At 41.0% G+C, this 25,077-nt stretch overlaps 1 protein-coding gene across 1 annotated transcript in view; it reads right to left on the reverse strand.

Annotated features, from left to right (window-relative positions):
• The window catches only part of ddr2a (discoidin domain receptor tyrosine kinase 2a), a 136,389-nt gene extending 116,216 nt beyond the window's left edge, over positions 1 to 20,173 (reverse strand). The window contains exon 1 of the mRNA XM_084308422.1: positions 19,994 to 20,173. The gene's annotated coding sequence lies outside the window, so the exon portion shown is untranslated. The remainder of the gene's footprint in view (positions 1 to 19,993) is intronic.
• Between the last annotated feature and the right edge of the window lie 4,904 nt (positions 20,174 to 25,077).

Raw genomic sequence — 25,077 nt, forward strand, 5'->3', positions numbered from 1 at the left:
GCAGTCCAGTCCATCCCCAGTGTGCCGCTTAAACCAAGAGCATGCGCCTCCCAGAGCAACTGAAGGGACGGGTTACTTTTTTTCTTTTTTTTTTACTTTTCTTTTCTTTTCTTTCTTTTTTTTCTTTTTTTCTTTTTTTATCAAGGCCATAATTAAACATTGTCTGGCATGCTATTGACTAGTATAGGCCACCATTAACCCATCTCAAACCCCACCCTCTTTCCTTGACCCTCCAATCACAACTGTTGCTTCCAAGGGAACTTACACCACGCCCCGCTTCCTTAAAGAGAAAATCCAACCTAGAACAGAATTTACATTGTGCTATTTCAATGATATTTTTTAAGCACTGTGATGCTTTTTGCAGGGGCTATTTTGACTTTGATTTATAATATGGCATGGTCTGATCAATAACTACAACTCAATAATAGGAAATATTTGATTGTGTATACAGTATCTCCATAGATGTCCTTTTGTTATCTGTTTTCACTAAATAGAGCAAGGTCCTGTGTTGTGTTTTGTATGTTGTTGTTATTGTTGTTGTTGTTGTTGTTGTTGTGGTGGTGGTGGGATGTTTTATTGTGATTATGTACTGTTATCTATAGAATATTGTGTTTTGTATGGATTCCAGGAATAATAGCTGTTGCTTCTGCTACAACTATTGGGGAACCTTAATACATTAAATATAGACAACGATCTTGCTAAGAAAAGCACTGCATGACGACTTGAATTTGTGACATCATCAAACTACTTTTTTGAGTTGGTCCATTTACAATGAATTATTTACTGACTCTGTGGGCTCATGTGAATTTAGTTTGAGCTATTGCATCCAAATGTTACTTTATTTAAATGCATGGCCTGCAGCTATGAAACAGAGCATCTCCAGGATTTGTCTCTTGATGACATCATCACTAGAATCTTGTCTCTAGTAGAGACTTTGGATGAATGGACTTTATAGATGAAGGATTGCACTACAACTCGTACACCTTACTGTAAATTGTACCTAAATTGTACCTCATCCCATTTCTGCTTTGCACTAGATAGTACTGTACATTAGTACACTGCATAGTATTGTGTATTGTATATTATATGGTAACTCAGAACATTGTACATATGTCTATACCGAACACTGTGACCTCATTTTCTTCTTCTAAATTCATGCTATATTATGTTATTATGTTATTTGATACTATCTTGTCTAGCACAATCTCTGGAGCGTAACAGTAAGAAGCATTTTGTATGAAAGTATTCTGTACTTCTGTATGACAACTATTAAAGAACTTTAACTTGACTTGTTCATATTCACAAATCAAAACGGAGCTGCACAGCATTATATAAATAAGAAGTGCATTCTATTTGAACAGGGTTAACCGTCTGTAGTGTGGTAGTGCAAGGGTTAACCGTCTGTAGTGTGGTAGTGAAAGGGTTAACATTCTGTAGTGTGGTTGTGAAAGGGTTAACCCTTGGTGGTGTGGTAGTGAAAGGGTTAGAGTGAATTTTCCCTTTAGGTTTCAACTGACAAAAGTAGTTAAATATCCACTCTAAAAAGTGAACCATATCAATGTACATGTATATACAATCCAATGAATTATAAACTGCTCAGATTCACATCACTGACCTAAATATTGGAGGAAATGTATGTCTTGCAAAACATTTCAATTCAGGCTTTTAAATAACAGATACTCTTCTGTTATGGGATTGTATGGCATCTATGACAAGCACATGGTGTTTGCTGCACTACATTTTGACGTTTGTACATAATAACATAAGCTTTTATATCTGCCATATGTCATATCATGTGACACTCCCAAAGAGGAGGGAGAGCGCCAAGGAGAGAGAGAACACAAACGAGAAACAGATAAAGACAGGCAACAGTGTGCCACGCATGTAAACACCACAAAAAGACGTGACAAGAGGATAAAACACTATTGTTATTCACAAAGCAAGCAAAGTGATCACTCAAAGAGGCACTTCACCAAAAAACAATACTGATTTATTTTTCGCATATATCCAAAAACTCTATAAACAGTTTTGCACACATTCATTTAGTTTGACAGAATATTGAGAGTAAATGAGTTTAAATATGGCCACATTGAATCCTTGTCTTGTGTTAATTACAGCTCAATGAAATGATAAGGTAGCAGTCTCTATAAGTATAAGACAAGGCATAGCATAATTTCATGGAGCTGTAATTAATACAACACAAGGATTAAATGTGCCCGATGACATCACTGGTAGCCATATTCAAACTCATTCACTCTCAAAAACCTTTATTTATTTTGATAATGTGCAAAATAAATAAGCATTGTTTCTTGGTGAAGTGCCCCTTTAAGGATGGAAATGCACCTATAAAGATAATAATAACACCAGGCAGTTGACAAATGAGGCTAAATGTCAGAGGCCACGTGTGCAAACTCAGAACAGACCTTAGAAAGTCACTGCTGGATGTGTGTTTGTGTCTGTCCGAGAGAGAGAGAGAGAGAGAGAGAGAGAGAGAGAGAGAGAGAGAGAGAGAGAGAGAGAGAGAGAGAGAGAGAGAGAGAGAGAGAGAGAGAGAGAGAGAGAGAGAGAGAGAGAGAGAGAGAGAGGGAGAGAGAGAGACATCGGCGTATTTAGACCACTATCAGTAGGGCACGCCCACTGATAATCTTTTTTTTTTTACAAGTGTTTTTATTTTCCCTTTTTTAACATGATCAAATAATTATTATAATATTTTTTACTTTGCTTTGAAATATTATAGTGAAATATTTTGCACTGTTGTCGCATTTATCTTGTTGAAATCCTCCAACAGGCTCTTTTTTGTAAGTTGACTGGTTTGCACACCAATAATACAGTGCAATAATAGAATAGTAGAATAGATAGTAAAATTATGCAATAGAATGGCCAGAGTAAAATAGTGCTATACAGTACAATCAACAGCGGGGTGTATTAGAAGGCTATGGTGAAGAGGTACGTTTTTAGCTTATTTCTGAAAATATTAAGAGATCTAGCTTCCCTAATGTCCATAGGTAGTGTGTTCCATAACTTTGGTGCATAGTTAGCAAAGGCTGCATCGCCGATTTTCTTTAGACTGTGGCTTGGACCAGGGGCGTCCATTTGGTATGGCAAGGTATGGCACTCGCCATACCTTGGCAAATAAAAATGTAAAAAAAAAAAATTAAATTTTTTATGTTGATTTAGAATTCGAATGTCAACATTATGAACGAAGCTTCGAACTATTCGGTACAGCCCTAGCATGTTTTGATATTGTCAATTATCTCACTTTTACTAGGTGACTTTTACTGTGACTAACTGAAATATGCCAAAAAAAAGGAAAATGGACATAGGTGTCATGATCCTAGGCCCGGTCCTGGCTGGACTGGGCAGGATGGTAACATTGGGCAGTACCCTCCACCTAACTTTGGGCAATGCCCTCCATCTGACATTGGCCCTCGGCCTGACATTGGCGCCCTACCACCCTCTAGTGGTCACAAACAATTGGTGCACGCTACAATGACAAGTATCTTGACCACTGTATTAACAGTAATTAATTGTGTAATCAATGTGGTGTCCTGGTGTGTGCTGTCATTGTCTTTCCCTTCCCTGGTGTGATGTCATGCACTGTTTTGGGTTGTTAGGAGTTGCTTTTGTGTTTAGTTGTGTTTAGTTGTTCTTTGCTTATTGTCTAGGTGTTGTTTGTGATTCTGTGTTGGCCAGGTGTTCTTAATTGTTACTTAGTTGGGGTATATAGGGTTCTGTCTGTCCTCCCTTCGGTGTAGCGACATACCTCCAGTTACCCCCTGTTCCTATCCACGTCGTGTCGCACCGTTCTCCTTCTAGTAAGTCTTAGTGTTTGTTGCTTTGTATTGTGAAGTTTGTTATGTAGTTTCTGTATGTTCCTTGTATTGCACTGGATTCTACAGTAAACACCCTTCTCCAAGCTTCACTCCTCGCCTCTGCCTCCTCCATTCCTTCCCTTTCTGTATTATTGCATTCTACCTACCCCATCGTGACACATAGGGACGTTTTTTTATCAAAGGGCAGCAGAGACAAGTGATACAGGGACACAGGTAAGGTCTGGCTTAGTGATTATAATAGTGCAGTTCAGCATTCAGTAACCCATACTTTTTGTGAATGTGTTTTTGATACTACATTCTGTTGAACACACACCTCAAAACCGTACCTAAGGAAAATTGGCTCAATTGCAAGAAAAGTAATAGACAGTTATGATATTACATTCTGCATAATTCGTATGCAAAATATTGTGGTTCCCTGCTTTAGTCTGTTCTGTTGACACATTTCTATACTAAAAATGCTTGTGTAGTCCTGTGTCATACCGAAATGTCATATAACTGAATTGTATAGAAACAACTCACCAAAAGAGACTATTGCACAACTGATTTGACAAAAAAAATCTACCAAGGGGGGAAACACCCCCTTCACCCCCCCGCCCCCCTTCACCCCCCCCCTTCACCCACCCGCCCCCCTTCACCCCAACTAACATAACTTTGGTGCATAGTTAGCAAAGGCTGCATCCCCGATTTTCTTTAGACTGTGGCTTGGAACCTTCAATAGACCAGTAGTAGATGATCGCAATGTTTATACTTTGTATATAAGGAGGAGGACCTTGAAATCAATTCTAAATGTTACCGGAAGCCAGTGTAGGTTACTTACTTGTAACTTCGGGTTTGATCCAAGGAGTAAGTTGCCCCATATTGCTCTGTAACATTTCAGGACCGACTAATAGGATTTCAGTTTTGCCCTCATTTAATTTTAGGAAGTTGTTCGTCATCCATTTGTTTATTGCTAAGAGACAGGCAGAAATGGAGTTTATAGCTGTGTGATCATTTGGTTCAGCGGAGATGTACAATTGTGTGTCATCTGCGTAACTATGGAAACATACATTGTGCTTTCTAATGATGTCTTCTCAATGTTCAATGTTCAATGCAATGTTCAATGCAAGTAAAGCACTTTAAACTTTAAGTGACTAAATGCTTTCTTGACTATATATATAGTAACTGTTCCAAAATGCATAGATTTCTATGTATTTTAGGGGTTTGGGGGGCTAGCTCTTTTTAATATAAATGTCAGATTGTTTTATTTATTTCATAGATTTCTATGCATTTCAGGAGTTTGGGGGGCTGGCTCCCCAAAATAATTAAATAACATAACCCTAACCTAACCCTAAAACCAAAATAAAGTAAAAAAAATAGTTACAAAATCCACCCATTTTCGCCCAAAAACCGTCCAAAACCGGCAAAAAAAATTCATATACTTCTGTGCCCCCCTGTGCCCCAGTAGAGTGCTGGGTCTAGATACGCCCCTGAGAGAGAGAGAGAGAGAGAGAGAGAGAGAGAGAGAGAGTGTGCGCGCACACCTCTATTTCTTTTGGTCTGCCTGAATTTCACAGTAGGACTGCAGACCATCTGTCTATTTGAGACTTCCTTTCTTTGTTCCGCATCAAATAATTCCAGTTCCATCACAGCCGTTTATCATTCCAGCATGAGGAAGCATATATCCAGTGATGGATCTCCATGGCAGTGAAGGCGTATTGCTCCTCGTCGGCCATGGCAACTGATCGAGTGCCTTTCTGTCTCTTTCTGACTCCAGGTCTAAGTTTAGAACAACGTGAATATACGCGCCAACGTTCAGTTTACATGTAACACAATCTCCCTCAATGGGTAGGCGAAGGGAGGGGTGTCGGTTAGGGCAGGGTCGAAGTTCGGGCACGTGTGGGGATTCAAAATCAACAGCACGGTATTTTAGGGATAATGTGCTTTGGGATGCTGCTATATATACCAAATTACAGCATGTACCTACGCAGAGTGTGCATCTGGCTTGCCCTGCCAGAAGCATCGATTTCACAACACATCCGATCAAACAGCGCTAACATAGGGTTACAGCTAACCTATGTAAGCAGTGGGCATGCATGCCTCCACTGCAGTGTTTTGAAAGCGGAGCTGAAATTACAGCCTTTGCTGTGGTGTATGATTAGTGCCTGTATGTGAGGATGTCAGTCAGGGTCTGGGCCCTCGGAGAGCAGGGCCGCTAATTTAAATGACATGTCTGAGAGACACCGTGATAGCACACACTCCTAATCTGGCTCCACTCCGGCTTCATCGTTAACCACTAGCCTGTGTGTGTGTGTGTGTGTGCATGAGTGTGCGTGGGCACACGCAATTGTCATCGTATCCCTGTGCTCGCTTCTGTCTCACATTGCACCTCAGGTTTTTCATATTTTCCCCTCCCTGTGAGCAATTACTCCAATCTGATTTGACAAAGAGCTTATTTACACTGATAAGGCTCATTTCCTGTCTACCCCACCAGCCTATAGTGAAGTCTAATAGTCCCACATCAACACTGATGTCATCAACACTGATATCCTCTTATCCATCGGGCAAGCAGCGGGCTAGTTTTGCATAAAATGCCTGTCGATTGCATACCCAAAGTAATTTGCGATTTATTCTTGAACCACTAGCACATGCATGCAGGGGCGTAATTATGTGGGGGGGGGGGAATGGGGTCCCCTGCATGTTTTCAGAAGGCAGTTATTGTCCCTTGCACTTTTTTACCGTCCAAAACAATGTTACACGATAATAAACAGTGACTCAACGCGGCACTAGGACCACGCGGAAAATGGCTGCTTGTTCCATCTCTGAGCTCAGGTCTCTGACGACCTGAGCCATTGTCATGCAAAGACAAGTAGCCAGGTGAGCACCCGGCGAGGGACGAGTCGCATTTTTGTGTGCACGCGCTAAGTACGACCACAGCAGCTGTCTTTGCATTACAACAGCCCATGTCGTCAGGTGTGCTCATATACATAGCACCCCTCAAAGTTTGGTGTGAAACGATGATCTGTGTGATTGCCATGAAATGCAACAGCATTGCTTGGTGTATGTGAAATATCAGTCTATGACCTCGTTGTATTTAAAAGCCTCTAGGCTGTTGTTTTATACATTGTAGATAGCGCTCTCCCTCTCTCTCTCTCTCTCTCTCTCTCTCTCTCTCTCTCTCTCTCACACACACAACGCAGCACGCACGTTCCGAGACTCACGCCGCGTTATGACTTGTCATAAGTGACGTTAGGGCAAATATTTGCGTACCCTGCTCGTCGTGGGGAAGGGGGGGGGGGGCTGGGATTCCCGGCCGTAAAACGTCACAGGCACCCAGGTCGTTGTTTGGTTGGAACAAACGTGTAGCGATGTCACCCAAACATGTTTGAACATGTGCCTGAAACGGGATATAACGAGGGTTATTCTATAACTCTATAAGAATTCATGTCAAGTAGACAAATGTCTATCTTGTGGGATGAAGCCGTAGGGCGTATGTTTTTTCCCTTTGTAGGCATCGCGGGACCACACATTATGCATGTCCAGCCGTAGAGCAGCGTCCCCAGCGGGCTAATCGCTTGGCTGAAACGGGACAATGCTCAACGGGGGAGCCGCCTCATTTACCAGGGGTAGTGACTGCTGCTCCTCCCGTTTCAAACAGCCCCTTTCTGTCCTGTCCCCCCCCCTTGGGTGCAATTGCCCCGACCCCAGCCTCGTTGGCTGAGTCAGGGTACGAAACCCCAACCCCACGAGATACCTTGCTGGCGCAGTCGGGAGGAACCCCGCCCCACAGGACCCCTTGTCGGCGAAGCCAGGGTTCGCAAAGCACAGTGGGAGGGACCGGGTTACCTATCTACGATTCTTAGCAGGCCAGCGCCAGTTGGCTACGAGGCCGCTTTGTGATTCTTACCGTGTGGCTACAGCAGTACCACATGTCGGTGTGGATGGAGGGAACGTTGAGAGCGGGGCTCGTGTGGCAATTTGCACACCCTCGCCCTCCGTTTTTGGGTTCTGAAACAGACTCTATTATCGGAGTCCGCGGCAACGACAGCCCTGGCCGACGAGATTCAATCTCTGTTGGCAAGGCAGACCATCATCGCAGTCCCACGGGGGACGCGATAGGTGGTGCTTACTCCCAATATTTCAGCGATGTTCGCCCGAATATGTTTGGACATGCACCTGAAACGGGGTATAACGAGGGTTATTCTGTAACCCTAGTCATATGAGTTCTCAGGCTGATGTCATGAATGTTGTGTGTCATAAGTGTCACTACGAGTTGAAAGTGGGGGACCCCGATGTGGACAAGACAAACAACTTCCTCTGATCTACATCCCCTTAACAGTTGTGTGCATTGAACCGTACTATATTGTACCCTTTCTGCAAACTGTTAAGTAGGTTTTCCTTTCTGCATTCTTTTCACCCCTCCCTCCCCGCTCGGCGGGTGGGGGGGGGCCGTCTGAGTGCGGCGTATTAGCCCCCTCTAGGCGCTCCTGTGTAGTTCCCGGTCCTCCAGGCACAGGCCGAGCCTTGCTCTTGTTGCCTGTCGGCCTGGGTTAACCCATTTTTAGACCTGAAACACCTTAAAACTGCATTGTATAAAGGCGGCCAGGTAGCACAGCGGACTAAGCGTCTGTCTACCACCGCAGAGACACTGGTATCGAATCCGGCTGCTTGGCCGGTCGTCATACTGGCACAATTGGCAGTGTCAGCGGGAGGGAAGCCGGTGGGTGGTAATCTGGTCGTTGTAAACAGCGACTCCTACAGGTCGGTCAGGGCGCCTGCACAGCGAGGGAGGGAAATGGTGAAGGTAGTGTGACCTCCCACGCGTTACAATTCACCAATCCTCGCTGCCAGGTGAAAATAGGCTGCTGGCTGTCTCCTATGTATCGGAGGAAGCATGTGATAGACTTCAGGGCTCCCTAGACCAACCAGTGGGGGGCACATGCGCGCAATGACCAGGAAGGGGAGGGGGGAATCGGCTAACGACTAAATTGGGATGGGAGGAAAATACAGAAAAATAGGAGGAAAAAAGTGTATTAAAAAAAATAACTGCATTGTATAGCCTGTGTATACGCGCAGATGTGTTTCCCAGATTCGATGGGTTAAGGGAGCAACCATTCTGTTTGTTGTGGTTGTCTCCCCTGTATGCCGGTAGCGGAGTCAACCCTCTGGTAGAGCCCGGGTTCGACCCTGGCTCCTCGAGAGTATGCCCCCGCATGTTTTATGACGTCTGCCAATTGTGTCAAACTCTTTTCTCTGAACCCCAACCCCGCGGGATTAATAGATTTGCGGGGTCAGGGTTCGTGGCGAGGTCGGTTTACTGGCGGAGTCAGGGTCCGGGGGGTTGTGACCCCACGAGATGGTGACATTGTGCACGGCATGCCGAACACCCCCCCCCGCTCAGCGGGTGGGCCGTCGGGGTACTGTTTTTTACAGTCAGCCCCTCTAGGCACTCCTGTATAGTTCGCAGTCCTCCGGGCGCAGGTCGAGCTTTGCTCTTGTTACCTGTCGGCCTGGGTTAAGGGATCAACATCCTCTTTTGGAGTGCTTGTTTCCCCGGTATGCCAGCTGACCCCACGGGATTATGGGGGAGAGCCTCCTCAGAGAACTTCGGAGCCTCCTCCTCAGGGAGTTTCAGAGCCTCCTCAGGAAGTTCTTCGGCTGCTGGGAAACAAGATGGCTGCCTGAACTAAGAGCTCTACACTGTCTCAGTGATTAAATTTGCAATTCTTACCTCCACTCAAGGACAATTTCGATAATTTTGTTTCAACTTAAATTAAGTAAAGGCTTTTGATAAAACGTGGTGATTTGCAAGATGACAACAACAAGGAAAGGCCAGCGAAACAAACCAGATGTCGACGACCAAACAATTGAAACAGACAATGACCCCACTCTGGTCGAAATTATGTCAGAGTTAAAATCTCAACGCATTGCAATATTGGGCCGTTTAGACGGTATCGATACTCGTCTGGAAAAGGTGACAAACCAAGTATCGGCGATTAAAGAAGGACTGACTAAAACAAACAAAGTAGTCGACAAACACAAGCAGCGCCTGGATGAGGCGGAAGAGAGGATTTCTGCACTAGAGGACAACCTGCAAACAACCCAGCGAGAGTTACACCGAGCCGAAAAGACATTGAGAACAATGGAGATGAAAACGGATGAGTTGGAAAACAGAGGGAGGAGGAAAAATCTGGTTTTGCTGGGGCTTCCAGAGAAATCGGAGGGTGACCAAACTCTACCTGAGTACATTCAGCACAAGCTACCCAACTGGCTCAAGCTTTCATTGGAAAAAACACTCGACCTGGAACAAGTATTTCGCCCAGCGCGACCACAATCACAACCACACGCTGGGAAATATCCCAGACCAGTCCTAATCCGCTTTTTACGAATCGGGGACAAAGAGCTGATCCTACAAGCAGCAAAGAAATCTACAATCACAGAGGGGGAAGCCAAACTCACCATTCGCCAGGACCTGCCCACAGAGGTACGTCGAAGACGCAGAGAATTCGACCGGATGACCAAGATATTCATCGAAAAGGGCATGTTTCGAGGATTTGCATACCCTCACCGGCTTCGAATCCTCCATAAAAACAAAATTGTCCTGTTTGACGATCCAAAAGAGGCAGAATCATTCGCCGACGAGCTGGACTGAGGTTTGCCTCGTAAACCGTTACCCATGGTGGAGGTAAGAAGATGACATTTACGTTTTTGTTTTGTTTGTTTGCACCCCCTCATTATGACTGTTATAATACGGACAAATCACTTGACTTTGAAACCCCAGAGGAAGGGGTATTGATTTGCCAATACAGTCGCGATCGGCTGTTCTTTCTTTTCTCCTCAACGTGTATATTTACTGTCTGGCAGCGGTACTTCCTGCAACAACGTGTGACGTCATACGGACGATACCATAACTAAAGGAAGGGAGGGGGGTACAAGGAATAGCACGAATTTAACATGCATCTGTTTTGCACTGATATTTTTCTCTCAAACATTAGAAGGTCACAATGACTGAATGGTAAAAAGTATGTGGAGAGGAGAACTCTCAGCAGTATAATAAAAAGAAAAAAAAAAGAAAAAAAAATCTGCCTAATAAGAAACACCCCTCACCATTCAGTAATATCAGGTGACCAACTCATATTTAACAACATGGGGGGAAGTGAAGAGGGGAGGGGGTGTAAAGAGAAATACAAATAAATAAAAGGAAGTTATTACACTGAAGACAAGAGCTCCAGGGGCCAATATAAGAAAGATTTAATTCTTTTTCAGTTATTTTGTTTTTTCCATTATTGTTTCTCTATGGCCTACTAGGAGTAAGGGGGTAAATGTCGTGGTTTAGAAAACCATGGCTGGGGTGGGTTGATGTATTTCATGTATGTTTTTTATTCTATGTATGTGTATTATATGTATGTTTTGTGTTCTATGTTTTTGTTTTTTGGTCATGTTTATTAATAAAAGCAATGGCAATATTTTCGAGGCAAATGTATACAGTCATAGATACTCCTCAAAGATTGCACCAACTACCATGTCAGATATAATTATAAATTCGTGGAACATTAAAGGCTTGGGAAATCCTATTAAAAGGAAAAAAATGTTATCCCTTCTAAAAGAAAACAAAGTAGATGTGGCTTTTTTACAAGAAACATATTTGTCAGACACTGAACACGCAAAGTTAAAAAGAGAATGGGTAGGTCAGGTCTATTTCTCATCATATAAAAGTCATAGCAGGGGAACGGCTATTTTGATTAACAAAACAATACCATTTACAGTAGAAAAAACAATTACAGACCCAAACGGACGGTTTGTCTTGGTGTCGGGCTGCATTTGGGGAACATCCAATACTTTTTTGAACATTTATGCCCCCAATGCCGATGAACCCACATTTATGTCTGACATGGTGTTGCTGTTCAATGAAAACTGTAAAGGTTTTGGAGTGATGGCGGGAGATTTTAATCTGACAATGACAGCATTGGATAAGTCTAGTCAAACTAACCATAGCTCCAAATCCTCAAAAGTTCTCCAAGGGTTATGTGCAGAAAGTGGCCTAATTGATGTCTGGCGTGAATTACATCCAGGCATTAAAGACTACAGCTTCTTCTCAAATGTACATAACTCATATAGTAGAATAGACTATGCCTTTATTTACTCAAAATATATATACATGATAAAGGAATGTGAAATTAGCCCAATCATTTTATCAGATCATGCCAGAATATGCATGACTATTCAGTTTAATAGGAACAACTCGTTCACCAAACAATGGAAATTTGATAATTCATTACTCCAAGATGAAGAATTTAAAGTAAAAACGCGAACATGGATTACAAACTACATAAAGGAAAATAATGACCCCCTCATTGACCCTAACATTATCTGGGAGGCTGCAAAAGCCACTTTAAGAGGACTAATAATTTCATATGGTTCATTTAAAAAGCGAGTAAAAAGAGCACAAGCACAAGAACTTGAGAGAGAAGTAATAAGATGTGAAGCACTTCATAAGACAGCGTCTACAGAAGACAATTGGAGACAATTAATTGTGGCCAGGGCCAAATTAAACCTTAATATTTCAAACGAAATTACAACAAAAATGAATTACGTTAGACAAAAGCATTACGAATTTGGCAATAAACCAAGTAAATTACTGGCCCATCAATTAAAGAAAGAACAAACTGAAAGAACGATTAAAGCAATTAATCTCAATGATAATATAACATATCAACCTAAAGAGATTAATCAAGCTTTCTTTGAATTCTACAATACACTTTACAAATCTCAAAGTTCTCATTCACAAGAACAACTGGACCAGTACTTACAAAATAAGAATTTGTCAAAATTGTCTGAATTAGACCAGCAATACCTTAACTCATCATTTACAAAAGAAGAGGTTCTGGCCACAATTAAGTTAATGCCCATAAATAAAAGCCCAGGACCAGATGGTTTTTCTGCTGAATTTTATAAAGAATTTTGGACTGAACTTCATCCCATTTTTATGGCAATGATGTATAATTTCTGTCACAATAGAATACTCCCTCAATCAATGAACCTAGCACATATCACAGTATTGCACAAAAGTGGCAAAGATCCTTTAAATTGTTCATCATATAGACCTATTAGTCTTTTAGATCACGATTACAAGATTATAACCAAATTATTAGCAAAAAGACTAGAATATATCTTGCCTAAATTGATTAATCCAGACCAATCAGGTTTCATAAAAGGGAGATATTCTGCTGACAATATAAGGAAACTTTTAAATGTAATAAACCATTTGGACACCAGTCGGAGCCCTTCTCTGCTCCTATCACTGGACGCAGAGAAGGCCTTCGATAGGGTTGAATGGAACTTTCTTTTTTCTATACTTGACAAGCTTAATATGGGACCAAACTTTATCGCTTGGATTAAAGCAATCTATAAAAATCCTAAAGCAGCTGTCATTACCAATGGAGCTTCCTCTGATTTTTTTACACTAACGAGAGGGACAAGACAAGGATGCCCACTGTCGAGTTCACTCTTCGCGATGGTGATTGAATTGCTGGCGTCATGTGTACGAGACAATATTCACATTAAAGGACTGAAAATGAATAAGGAGGAACATAAAATATCCTTATACGCGGATGACATTATTTTATACATAAAAGACCCAGAACAGTCCTTATCACACTTATATAACGAAATAGAACAATTTGGAAAATACTCTGGATATAAGTTAAACTTTAATAAATCAAATGCTTGTCTCCTGCATATGACCCCAACCGAAACGATGTATAAAACATATCCTTTCAATTGGTCTCCAGAAGGGTTTAAATATTTGGGAATAAACATTACACCGCAACTAGAGAACTTGTACAGGGAAAACTATTGTCCTCTTATAGAAAAGATAAAAACTGATTTGTGTAAATGGTCCACGCTCCCATTATCTCTGCTGGGAAGAATAAATGTAATAAGAATGAACGTCCTTCCAAGACTAAATTTCCTTTTTCAAATGTTACCATGTTACTTATCTACAGAATTTTTCAAATCTATGAATAGACCCATCTCAAAATTTATTTGGTGCAACAAAATGCCTAGGATAAAGTTATTGACACTTATGAAACCAGAATCCATGGGAGGTCTCGGTCTCCCCAACCTCCAACATTATTTTTGGTCAGCCCAATTAAGAAATGTACTGTCATGGTCGTTGGGAAGACGGGACTCACAGTGGTTTCAGTTAGAAGCTAAATTTGTTGACCCGTTACCATTGGACTCTCTCATATTTATAAAACAATTTAAAAAGATAAGAAACATAGGTAATTGCTTCACTGTTTTTAACACACTATGTGCTTGGAAGGACTGCTCAAAAAAACTGGGTATCACCAATTGTACCTCCATATACTCTCCTATCTATCACAATCCTGATCTAGATAAACATCTAAGATCAATTAATATACTCAAATGGGCTCAGTTGGGGATAAGTCAATTCAAAGACCTGTTTCATACAAATATGCAGTTAAAATCATTTATGGATTTAAGAACAGAATATGCCATCCCAAATACTGATTTCTTTAAATATTTACAAATGAGAAACATTATACACATACTGAGAAGAGAAAATAAACTAAGACTAGAATTACATGAAATAGAAGAAATACTAATGTCATCGACCACAATTAAAGGTAAAATTAGTGAATTTTATGACATCTTCTCCAAAGAATGTCACTCATCTTTTTTGCCTTTGTTGAGGATCTGGGAGACAGACCTAACCATGAAATTTGCAGAAAATACATGGCTAAATATTTGTGATAGAATACACTTTCCATTTACAAGTAACAAAATCAAAGAAGCAAATTTTAAATGTATCCATAAATTGTATTTAACTCCAATAAAAATGCATAAAATGTCTAGAGATAATTCAATAAACTGTCCTAGATGTAAAACTAACGAAGGAACATTTCTACACATGTTTTGGCACTGTGATAAACTAAAACGATTCTGGAATTGTATTCATTTATTTACAAAATCTGTATTAGAAACTGAATTTGACTTGTCCCCATGTGCCTATTTACTTAATGAATTACCAGAAATCCAGATGGATCCAAAAAAATATAGACTGCTGATTGTCATAACATACTTTGCCAAGAAATGTATTCTCCTGTTTTGGAAAAATGACTCTTCGCCCACTTTTGAGATGTTTCAAGATCAGATATCCCAGCTTCTTCCATTGGAGAGATTGACCTTGGAGGAGCGCGGCCGGGGGTGGATGTTCCGGGACCTTTGGTCTCCGCTGTTTTCTCGATTGAGCAGAGGGGCTGTTGATTGATACGGCTAGTGGCGGTATGTGAATATATCCGCATGCTGTCGCTGGCCGTGTCGATTGGTGGTTTTGCTGTTTGGTTGGGGGAGGGGTGGGGGCCGGGGGTCTTGGGATGTCTATCCCCGGTTGTGTATTTTTTGGAGGTGGGTTTCCCTAGTGGAAGAAGTTGTACAACAGACGCGTAAGAGGCCTGTCTGTTGTATAACAATGATGTTGTTGTTGTCATTGTTGTTATTATTTATTATTGTTTATTTAAAAATACGTATGAGAAAAAATGAACAGTGTAAACAATATCATTAACTCTGAATATAAAAATATGAGAAAAGCAAACAAGACGCAGTCTCGGACTGGTGGGGGCCTCTGATTCGAGGTCTTGGTGAGTCGGAGTGTTAAAGAGGCATGATGCTCTGGCTCGCTGGGGCGCCGGATTTGGGGTCCTCACGGGGTAGGGACCTTGGTTGTCGATACTGGAGATGACTGGTGCTCAAGTAATCTCGCCTTATGGTACATACATGTGGGTATATGCATGTATATATATGTATGTGTGTATGTATATGTATATATATATATATTCTTATTAATTTATATATTTAATTTATACATGACTATTTTATTTTTCATTATTCTGATTTAACTGATGGTCTTGTCATTGTCGTTATTATTATTATTATTATTATTATTATTATTATTACTGTTATTGTCCTGTGATGTCTTGTTTATTAGTATTGTTATTGTATTGTCTTGTTTCATGTTGAAAAGGGAAAATAAAGAAACTGTGAAAAAAAAATAAAAAGGAAGTTCTTCGGAGCCCCCCCCCCCCCCCCCCCCCCCCTCAGCGGAGCCTCCTCCTCGGGGAGAGAACCTCCTTACAGAGCCTCCTCCTCCGGGAGTTTTTCAGAGCCTCTTCCTCTGGGTGGATGGCGCGGCCTCATTGACCTCACCAGGTCCCTTTTGTCGGGTCCTGGCCCCTGGCCTCGGCGGTAAGCCTGCCTTGAGTAGCCTGGGGCTGGGACCTCCTTCGCTCCCCGCTGCTACGGCTTCGCCCGCGGGGTCGGGGTTTGGAATCCCGACCCATCGGGACGCCTCGCGGGCAGCGTCAGGGTTTTGTCCCACGGTCTGCTCACCCTGTGCGTTTGTTGGGTGCTGTCCCCTCTTTCGCACAGTCGGTGTCCTGTTCCCTAGTGAGGGGTGGGGGTGCCCGGACCCTCCCCGGTGTGCTGATGGTTGTAGGGGACCTCAGCGGCTGCATTTGTCAGGCTCTCCTCCCTGCTCCGCTCCTATGTCCCATAGAGCAGAGCGGGAGCTACCTACGAAATATAACGAAGGTTATCCTATAACCCTAGTTATATGAGTAGATAGCGAGTGCTCTGCTCCTCAATCACTGAGGACCCCTAATTGTCTTCTGGATAATGGCCAAGACTAGGGAAGAGCGGAAGTACAGTCACACCCCTCTCTTAAGTGCATGGGCGAGAGTGGGTGTGGCCGGACAGATGCAGGTGCATTGTAGCTAAATTCTTTCAAGTAGTCTAATGAAGTCTTTCTCTCAGGTCTAGTCTCATGAGGATCTAATGAAGTCTTCCTCTCTGGTCTTGTCTCATGAGGGTCTAATGAAGTCTTCCTCTCAGATCTAGTCTCATGAGGATCTAATGAAGTCTTCCTCTCAGGTCTCATGAGGGTCTAATGAAGTCTTCCTATCTGGTCTTGTCTCATGAGGGTCTAATGAAGTCTTCCTCTCTGGTCTTGTCTCATGAGGGTTTAATGAAGTCTTCCTCTCTGGTCTTGTCTCATGAGGGTTTAATGAAGTCTTCCTCTCTGGTCTTGTTTCATGAGGGTTTAATGAAGTCTTCCTCTCAGGTCTAGTCTCATGAGGGTCTAATGAAGTCTTCCTCTCTGGTCTTGTCTCATGAGGGTCGAATGAAGTCTTCCTCTCTGGTCTTGTCTCATGAGGGTCTAATGAAGTCTTCCTCTCAGGTCTAGTCTCATGAGGGTCTAATGAAGTCTTCCTATCTGGTCTTGTCTCATGAGGGTCTAATGAAGTCTTCCTCTCAGGTCTAGTCTCATGAGGGTCTAATGAAGTCTTCCTCTCAGGTCTAGTCTCATGAGGGTCTGTTGAAGTCTTCCTCTCTGGTCTAGTCTCATGAGGGTCTAATGAAGTCTTCCTCTCAGGTCTAGTCTCATGAGGGTCTGTTGAAGTCTTCCTCTCTGGTCTTGTCTCATGAGGGTCTGATGGGCCATTATATGTTTTTAATATATCGTAATAAAAAAAATTCTAAACTCATGGAGAGAGTGACATCCATCCATCTTGCAAATTCAGAACCTTTTTTGCCGGACCTAGAGGGCCAGCCTACAATAGTGAATGTCCGTAACTGACTGACTCCCACTTGTTGAAACACGCATGCATGAGTGTCGTGGGTGCAGGTCCGGCTCAGTTAGTGATAGTAAATGTGTTGAAATATCTCCTCCCGTGATGTCATCAGAGAACACTGAATCCTTTCTGTTTTCATTACAGTTCAATGAAATTATGTAGATGAAAAATAGCAATCCCTATTGCAATCCTTATCATCCCATCTACATAATTCCAATGAGCTGTAATTAACACAACACAAGGATTCAGTGTCCTCTGATGACATAACTGGAGGAGATAGTGTATTATATCTCATTAAGTCTCAATAAATGTCAGTCTAACAGTTTAGAGCCTTGGGATATGTGTGAGATTATGTGCACAATAAATCAGCATTTTCTTCTGTGAAGTGCCCCTTTAAAAGTGCCCCTGTGCATTGTAGGAGTAACTGTCAGATGACACACATTTGCATTCACGTGCACAGATATGCACACACATGTACACACACATGCACATACACGCGTACACACACATTTAAAATATTTCATTTGTATCCGCAGATCAAATCACATGTACATATAGATTCAATATGCTTTTAGGACATTTATGGATACAAAAAAAACATTTTCACTCACACACACACACACACACACACACACACACACACACACACACACACACACACACACACACACACACACACACACACACACACACACACACACACACACACACACACACACACACACACACACACACACACACACACACACACACACACACACACACACACACACACACACACACACACACACACACACACACACACACACACACACACACACACACACACACACACACACACACACACACACACACACACACACACACACACACACACACACACACACACACACACACACACACACACACACACACACACACACACACACACACACACACACACACACACACACACACACACACACACACACACACACACACACACACACACACACACACACACACACACACACACACACACACACACACACACACACACACACACACACACACACACACACACACACACACACACACACACGGACGGACGGACGGACGGACGGACACACACACACACACACACACACACACACACACACACACACATACACACAAACGAACAAACAAACAAACACACACACACACACAGACACTTCCAGGAATGGGTCACATACCAGACTCACCACCTTGACCTTTCCATAACAACTGTTCCATAACAACTGTCCTATTGACTCAGTGCCCCTTTCCAAAAATATGCTGAAAGCTCAGGTGGCTGGACAGTTTTCACAACAATGTTGTACAAGAAGCTGATTATTCATCATTATTTAGAGTAAACCTCTGTTGAGTGACCATACAGTATCATCAAAACAACCCCCACTTCAACAAGGCTGAATGAGGCCTCTGTGTGGATATCTATCACACACATACCACAGCAGGATACCTACATGCCACCTACATACCACCAACATAACACCTACATAACATTAGGGGAGGCTACATACCACCTCCATGACACGAGAGTACGCTGTTTGATACTGTATCTGGAGGCCCATTCACTGGACAATTTCTTATTACATTTGACATGCCGTTGTTGTTGTTGAGAGAAATGAGGACTTAAATAAATAAGGGGATTTATTTTCTGCAGTTTCTCAACTTTTCCAAAAACGTACTCCCTACCTCACCACAACAGAGCAAGTAAAATAGCAAGTAGCCCTGGGGCTTTCAAAAAGGAGGCATACACCTTCTGCAGTAGTTATAGTTATTTTGTCCACAATAGCAAAAAAACAAAACAACGTCTGATATCTTTCTATTCAGTTAAAAGCGATTCTTTCAGTACCAAATACTCAAGGTTCCTGCCAACTAGAATTACACATCAATCACAATAGCACTGATTATTGTATTACAGTATTCTGATTTGTTCCAAATGTAGTAAAGATACTGAATTCTGTAGTGTATACCGACCGATAGATACAGAATAAAAAGTAAACCCCTGTAGTAGAAGAGATGGAACTCTAGTTACCAAGGTTGAGAGTTTTAGACGTATTAAACAAAGAGAAACTTTGATAATGGTATCTTAACCTCTGCCCTTGTATCTTAAACCCTGACCTTACACAATTAAACCAACTATACAACAAAGCCATACGGTTTCTGTATGAACAGCTGGATTTACAGCGGAGCAGAGTGGAGCATACAGTAGATCTGAAAAGTCATCGCACCACTCTGGTTACCCTCTATTCTAGTCTGCCATGCAGATAGAAACTCTCACTCACAAAACGGTACATGGAGTTCAAATTTACAATTAACCCTGACACTCTGAAAGTCTCAAAAGAAAATCTTAAGACCACTGACAAACGTTTCTAGACGAGCACAATCATGCATCCCTGTGGTTTAAGTGAAGAGGTCTAACCCATCAGCCTCCAAAGACACTGAAATAGAATGGATAGGAAAGAAAAAGGTTTTTATTAATGGACGGATGGAATAACATCAACTTACTTCTAAGACGTTACTTCTTTCAGACCATTTGTTCGGACGTTGGCTGTGTAGAGTATTCCAGTGAGCGTCCCTTGTCAAGGGGGCTGGATGACAAAATCCAAGCCTTGCTCCCTCCCTCTCTCTTTCTTTATCTATCTCTCTCTCCCTCTTTCTCTCTCTCTCTATCCGTCAGTCGCCTTCAGCAAGTCTGACTGAGCTGATGTAAGACACCCCTGCAAAAAGTAAAAATCCCTGCAAAGAGAAAGAGGGAGAGAGAGAGAGAGAGAGAGCGACAGAGGGGGAAAAAACTCCAACATTCTGGGGATTCTTGGGAGCATGCCAAAATCCCAGAATTCCACATGCCCCACATAAGGTTTCAATTAAGGCAGAATCTAGTGCCCAATCAGAATGCTTTTTTCCTCTTGAAAAGAACCTTTTCTTTTGACAGCTATAGTGGGATTGTTGAAGCGACTATAATTCAAGGCAATGTTTCCACTGCCATGCCGTGTGACCGCTCTACCTCCTGAGTCACTGTCACAGGAATTTGTCTTGGTGACAGTGGTGCAAGGTTGCATTTGAACAACTTACAAAGTTGTGCAGTACAATTGACACACGTACATTGTCATTGTGCACTAGGGAAGCAAACAATCTGGGTTGTTTGTCATTTCTCAAACGCAAATCAGCCTTCAAAACCAACTCCATAGAAACCGATCTGAAACAATACTGGTGTCATTGGATTAGGGCTGTCAAAGTTAATGCTTTAATTTAGGAGATTAATAAAAATTATTGAAAGTGTTAAAAAAAAGTATCTAGATTAATCTATGGAGTGAAACATTTTCAACGTTCTGAACTTTCAGCAGTATCTTTGCTTGTTCCTTTTTTGCATTGACTCATGCACCTTTTTGAAAATCATCTGACATGAAGATGGAATGGAACACATTTTTGTTGTGAATATGATTTATATTACTGGTAGTTCATACAAGACATTATCGTCCTCTAAGCCAATCTGCACTTTAACATAGGCCTGGGTTGTTTTCATTTCTGTTAACGCCGCGGATATAATAAAGAGATCTTTCAAGCTAAGTCAATGTTGATGGTTTTGTTGAACATTTGTATTTCACAGGAGAGAAACTGTATTCAAAGATCAAAGAAAGCTATTAAAATAGTCTTTGAATCTAAATATACTTTCTTTGTGTTGATTCTATATTAATTCCATGATTTTACTCAATACAAGTAAATATCTTACAAGCTTCGGTCGAAAAATGCGATTAATCGCGATTAATTTATTGATAATTAATTAATTAAAATGTTTAAGTTTAAGTTAATTTTAAACTATTGACAGCACTACATTGGATACATTGAAGATACGTAGGGCCTATAATATGAGCGCTACTAGCTTTTATTTGATCAAACTCAGCAGCACTCTTTGCTATGATTTACCATCACTGCCTGATGATCTATCCAGATCCACACGCTATGAGTCGAGGGTAAGAGAGAGATCGTCTCCTAATGACCTCATACTGAATGTTTCACTGCTGATGTAGATTACACACTTCAGCAGACCAAAGGCAATCAAATAGATATTTGGGATTGTTAAAGGTTTGGTTCAATGTGTGACTTTATGATCACAGGTTTGAATTCCCCTTAAAATTCCTGTTCCCTTGAGGTGCAAAAGTATAATGTTGCTTAATGAGGAAAACATACTGAGCCGTGTGCAATGTGCTGAGGCTTTGTGCAGATGATTGCCTGAAGGAATTTGTTGCAGTGGAGAGAAATATGACTCAAGTTCAAGTTTCTTTATTATTTGTCATACAGAAAATACAGAATACTTTGCATGATATGTTTCTACTGTCCATTGTATGGAAATGTTGGTGTAGATTCATAGCTCAGTATTCTTTTTCAAGGACTGTAATTTATAGATTTGTCAATAGTGCTTTCAGCTATACTACGCCCCAAAACTATGGAAAACTCTCCTGCAGGTCATTAGGACAGCAGACTCGGTTGGCACTTTTTTTTTAAACCAGTTCAAAACCTACCTTTTTAAACTAGCTTTAAAATGAATTATTATCTTTATTTTATTGTCTTATTTTTCTTTATTTCTATTCTTTTTACTTAAATATTTTATCATGTTTATCATTATTTCATGTCGTTTTTTTTGTTATTATTAATGTCTTATTTTACTGTTAATTAATTTCTTCTTATTCTTTATTATCTAATTTTGCTATTTTATTATTTTAACTTTTTTTTACGGTCTTTATTATTCTTTTATTTGTAATTGTTGTATTGTCTTATGTTATTGTCTTACTGTTTGTCTTATTTAGCTATTTTTACTATCTTATCTAATTGTTTTATTACCATTTTTATCATTTTAATGACTATTATTTAATTTAAAAAAGTATCCTTTTGTTTCGTTTTTTGTGTGAAGCACTTTGAGCTGCAATCTGTAATATGAATGGTGCTATATAAAATGAAGTTATTATTATTTTACATTTATTTTAATTGAAATGAAATGAATGTCATGTTTTTAGACATATGTCTATATTATTCAAATGGGAGCTAAATATATTATACTTTATTATTATATTACATTATATTATATAATATTACATTACATTATATCATACATATTATTTATATTATTCAAATAGAACTCAAACATGTTCCATTGTGATGTCACAGTATGATGTCATAATCAAACATTCTAGAACATTTGTGTATCTATTCAACAATTCTCTTAGAAGAGCTAAATATTATTATACTTTATTATTATATTACATTATATTATAATATATAATATTACATTACATTATATTATATCATTCAAATGGTAAATAATACAATGATATGTATGATATAATGTAATGTAATATTATATATTATAATATAATGTAATATAATAAAGTATAATATATTTAGCTCCCATATATTTATATTATTCAAATGACCCTCAAACATGTTCCATTGTGATGTCACAGTATGATGTCATTATCAAACATTCTAGAACATTTGTGTATCTATTCAACAATTCTCTCAGAAGATCTCAGATATCAGAAGTCAAGTGAAGATCTCACTGGTTTTATCCAGCTACTTGTCTGTAAGCTTGAATATATACTGTAGATACAATTTAAAAATCACCACATGGAAAAGGAAACAAGTGCCATGTCCTGTACAATCCTTAATGAACTGCGTCTGGAGGAAAGGTTCTGTGATGTGGTTATTAAAGTCAACAGCACTGAGTTTAACGCCCACAAGGCCATCCTGTGTGGCTGCAGAGCCTATTTCAGGTAAGTTTATCTTGGTTCAGATTAGCTTGGTTCAGGTTAGCTTGGTAGGGATGGATGTGTCCATCATCTTAGACGCTTCAATGAAGCAGAGAAAAAGAAAAGGATGAAACAGCATCAGCTGAACTTTCAGAGGGTTTTGTGTCGAGTTTTTCTCATCTTCATTGAGGGTTAACACTTTGACTGCCGGGAACCGTCTTTAGACGTCTTTGCTGGCCATGCTAAAGTTGCCGGAGGACGCGTTACGTCGTCCTTATATCAATATTTCAAAAATCTGCAATCGGATTCATATGTCCCCTCCGCTGGCCTGAGATCCACCAGCAGGACCCACTGAGCTCTCTGGCGGTTCAGGAGCGCCATCTGGTGGCCGATCGGCGCAATCGCCAAACAGGATGTGGCATAGAGGTTGTCCTAGACGTCCGTAGTACTTCCGGGCACTCGCTATAGGTCATGGGACTCTGGCTCGTCACGCTACACGGTGATCGATTGGCAATAACTCGATAAACAACATGATTTGGACGTATATACCATTATACAAGCTGGAGATGGACCGGGTAAAAATATATCCCATAATGATAAGATTTCTACTCTACGATGATCGCCCAACGGCGCGCGGAGACTGGGGTGAGTTTCAGCGTGTAACGTTACCGTCTTCGATACTAACTGCTATTATCAACATTTGACCCACATTAGATGATTGGTATAACGCTGCCCACGGAATTATAAACGCCCCCTCGCCCATCCGGTCAACATCAGATGACGTGTAGTAACTTCTAGAAGTACGTCTAGTTGGAATTTTTTATATCGCGCTGATTGCCATCAAACTGTATTTCATCATCAATATAATGCATTTGGGGCTATATATCACGTTCTGGAGAAAGCTGCAGAAAGAGATGAAAACATACTTATACATTAGACCATACTTTACTATGAATATGTGAATGAAAAAGTTTAACGTTGCTACACAATGAACAATACATATAGGACTTTGAATGGGCCCTAATAATGGCAATGTAGCAATAGAATTTAAAAAGTTATAGCCCTGCAAAGAAGGGGACTTTCTCCATAGACAAATAGCGCTGGCAATCTATGGTATATCATGAATTTAACCTTAGGCAGCCAAAGTGTTAAAGGTCAGGAGGTGTTGTTGTTGTGATATTGAGCTATACTAATTCATTTCATTTGAATAATTTACTTTGATTGTGCTAAGACCCTAGAGTGTACTTCTACTATGAAAATGTACTATACTTCTACTATGAAAAGACTGTATGCTTCTACTGTGAAAATGCCCTATACTGTACTTCTACTGTAAAAAGATACTATACTGTGTAAAAATATATTATACTTCTACTGTGCTAAGACCCTACTTCTACAGTGAAAATATATTAGTACACAGGACAGAATGTTGCTTACTGTTTACTCATCAGATATCTCTATATTCTGCATCCCACAGAACCCACTTCACTCGCTGGAGCGACTCAGAGAAACCAGTCTACAGTATCCCTGGGGTGTCCGCGGGTATGATGCAGCTCATCATAGAGTACGCCTACACCTGCTTTGTGCTGGTGACAGCAGAGAACGTGGAAGAGCTTCTGGTGACTGCAGACCAGCTTCTTGTCACTGACATAGTACGAGCGTGCTCTGAATTCCTAGAAGGCCAGCTGTCTCTGGAAAACTGTGTCGGCATCTGGGGATTTGCAGACATCTACTACTGCCCTGACCTGAGGCGCAAGGCCTATCTCTTCATCGTGTGCCACTTTGAGGAGATGCTGCGCGTCTCACAGGAGTTTGTGGAGCTGTCCCTGCAGCAACTGGTGGACATCA

The sequence above is a fragment of the Notolepis coatsorum genome (genome assembly GCF_963971535.1).
Source record: "Notolepis coatsorum genome assembly, chromosome: 2".
In the NCBI taxonomy this organism is placed as follows: domain Eukaryota; kingdom Metazoa; phylum Chordata; class Actinopteri; order Aulopiformes; family Paralepididae; genus Notolepis; species Notolepis coatsorum.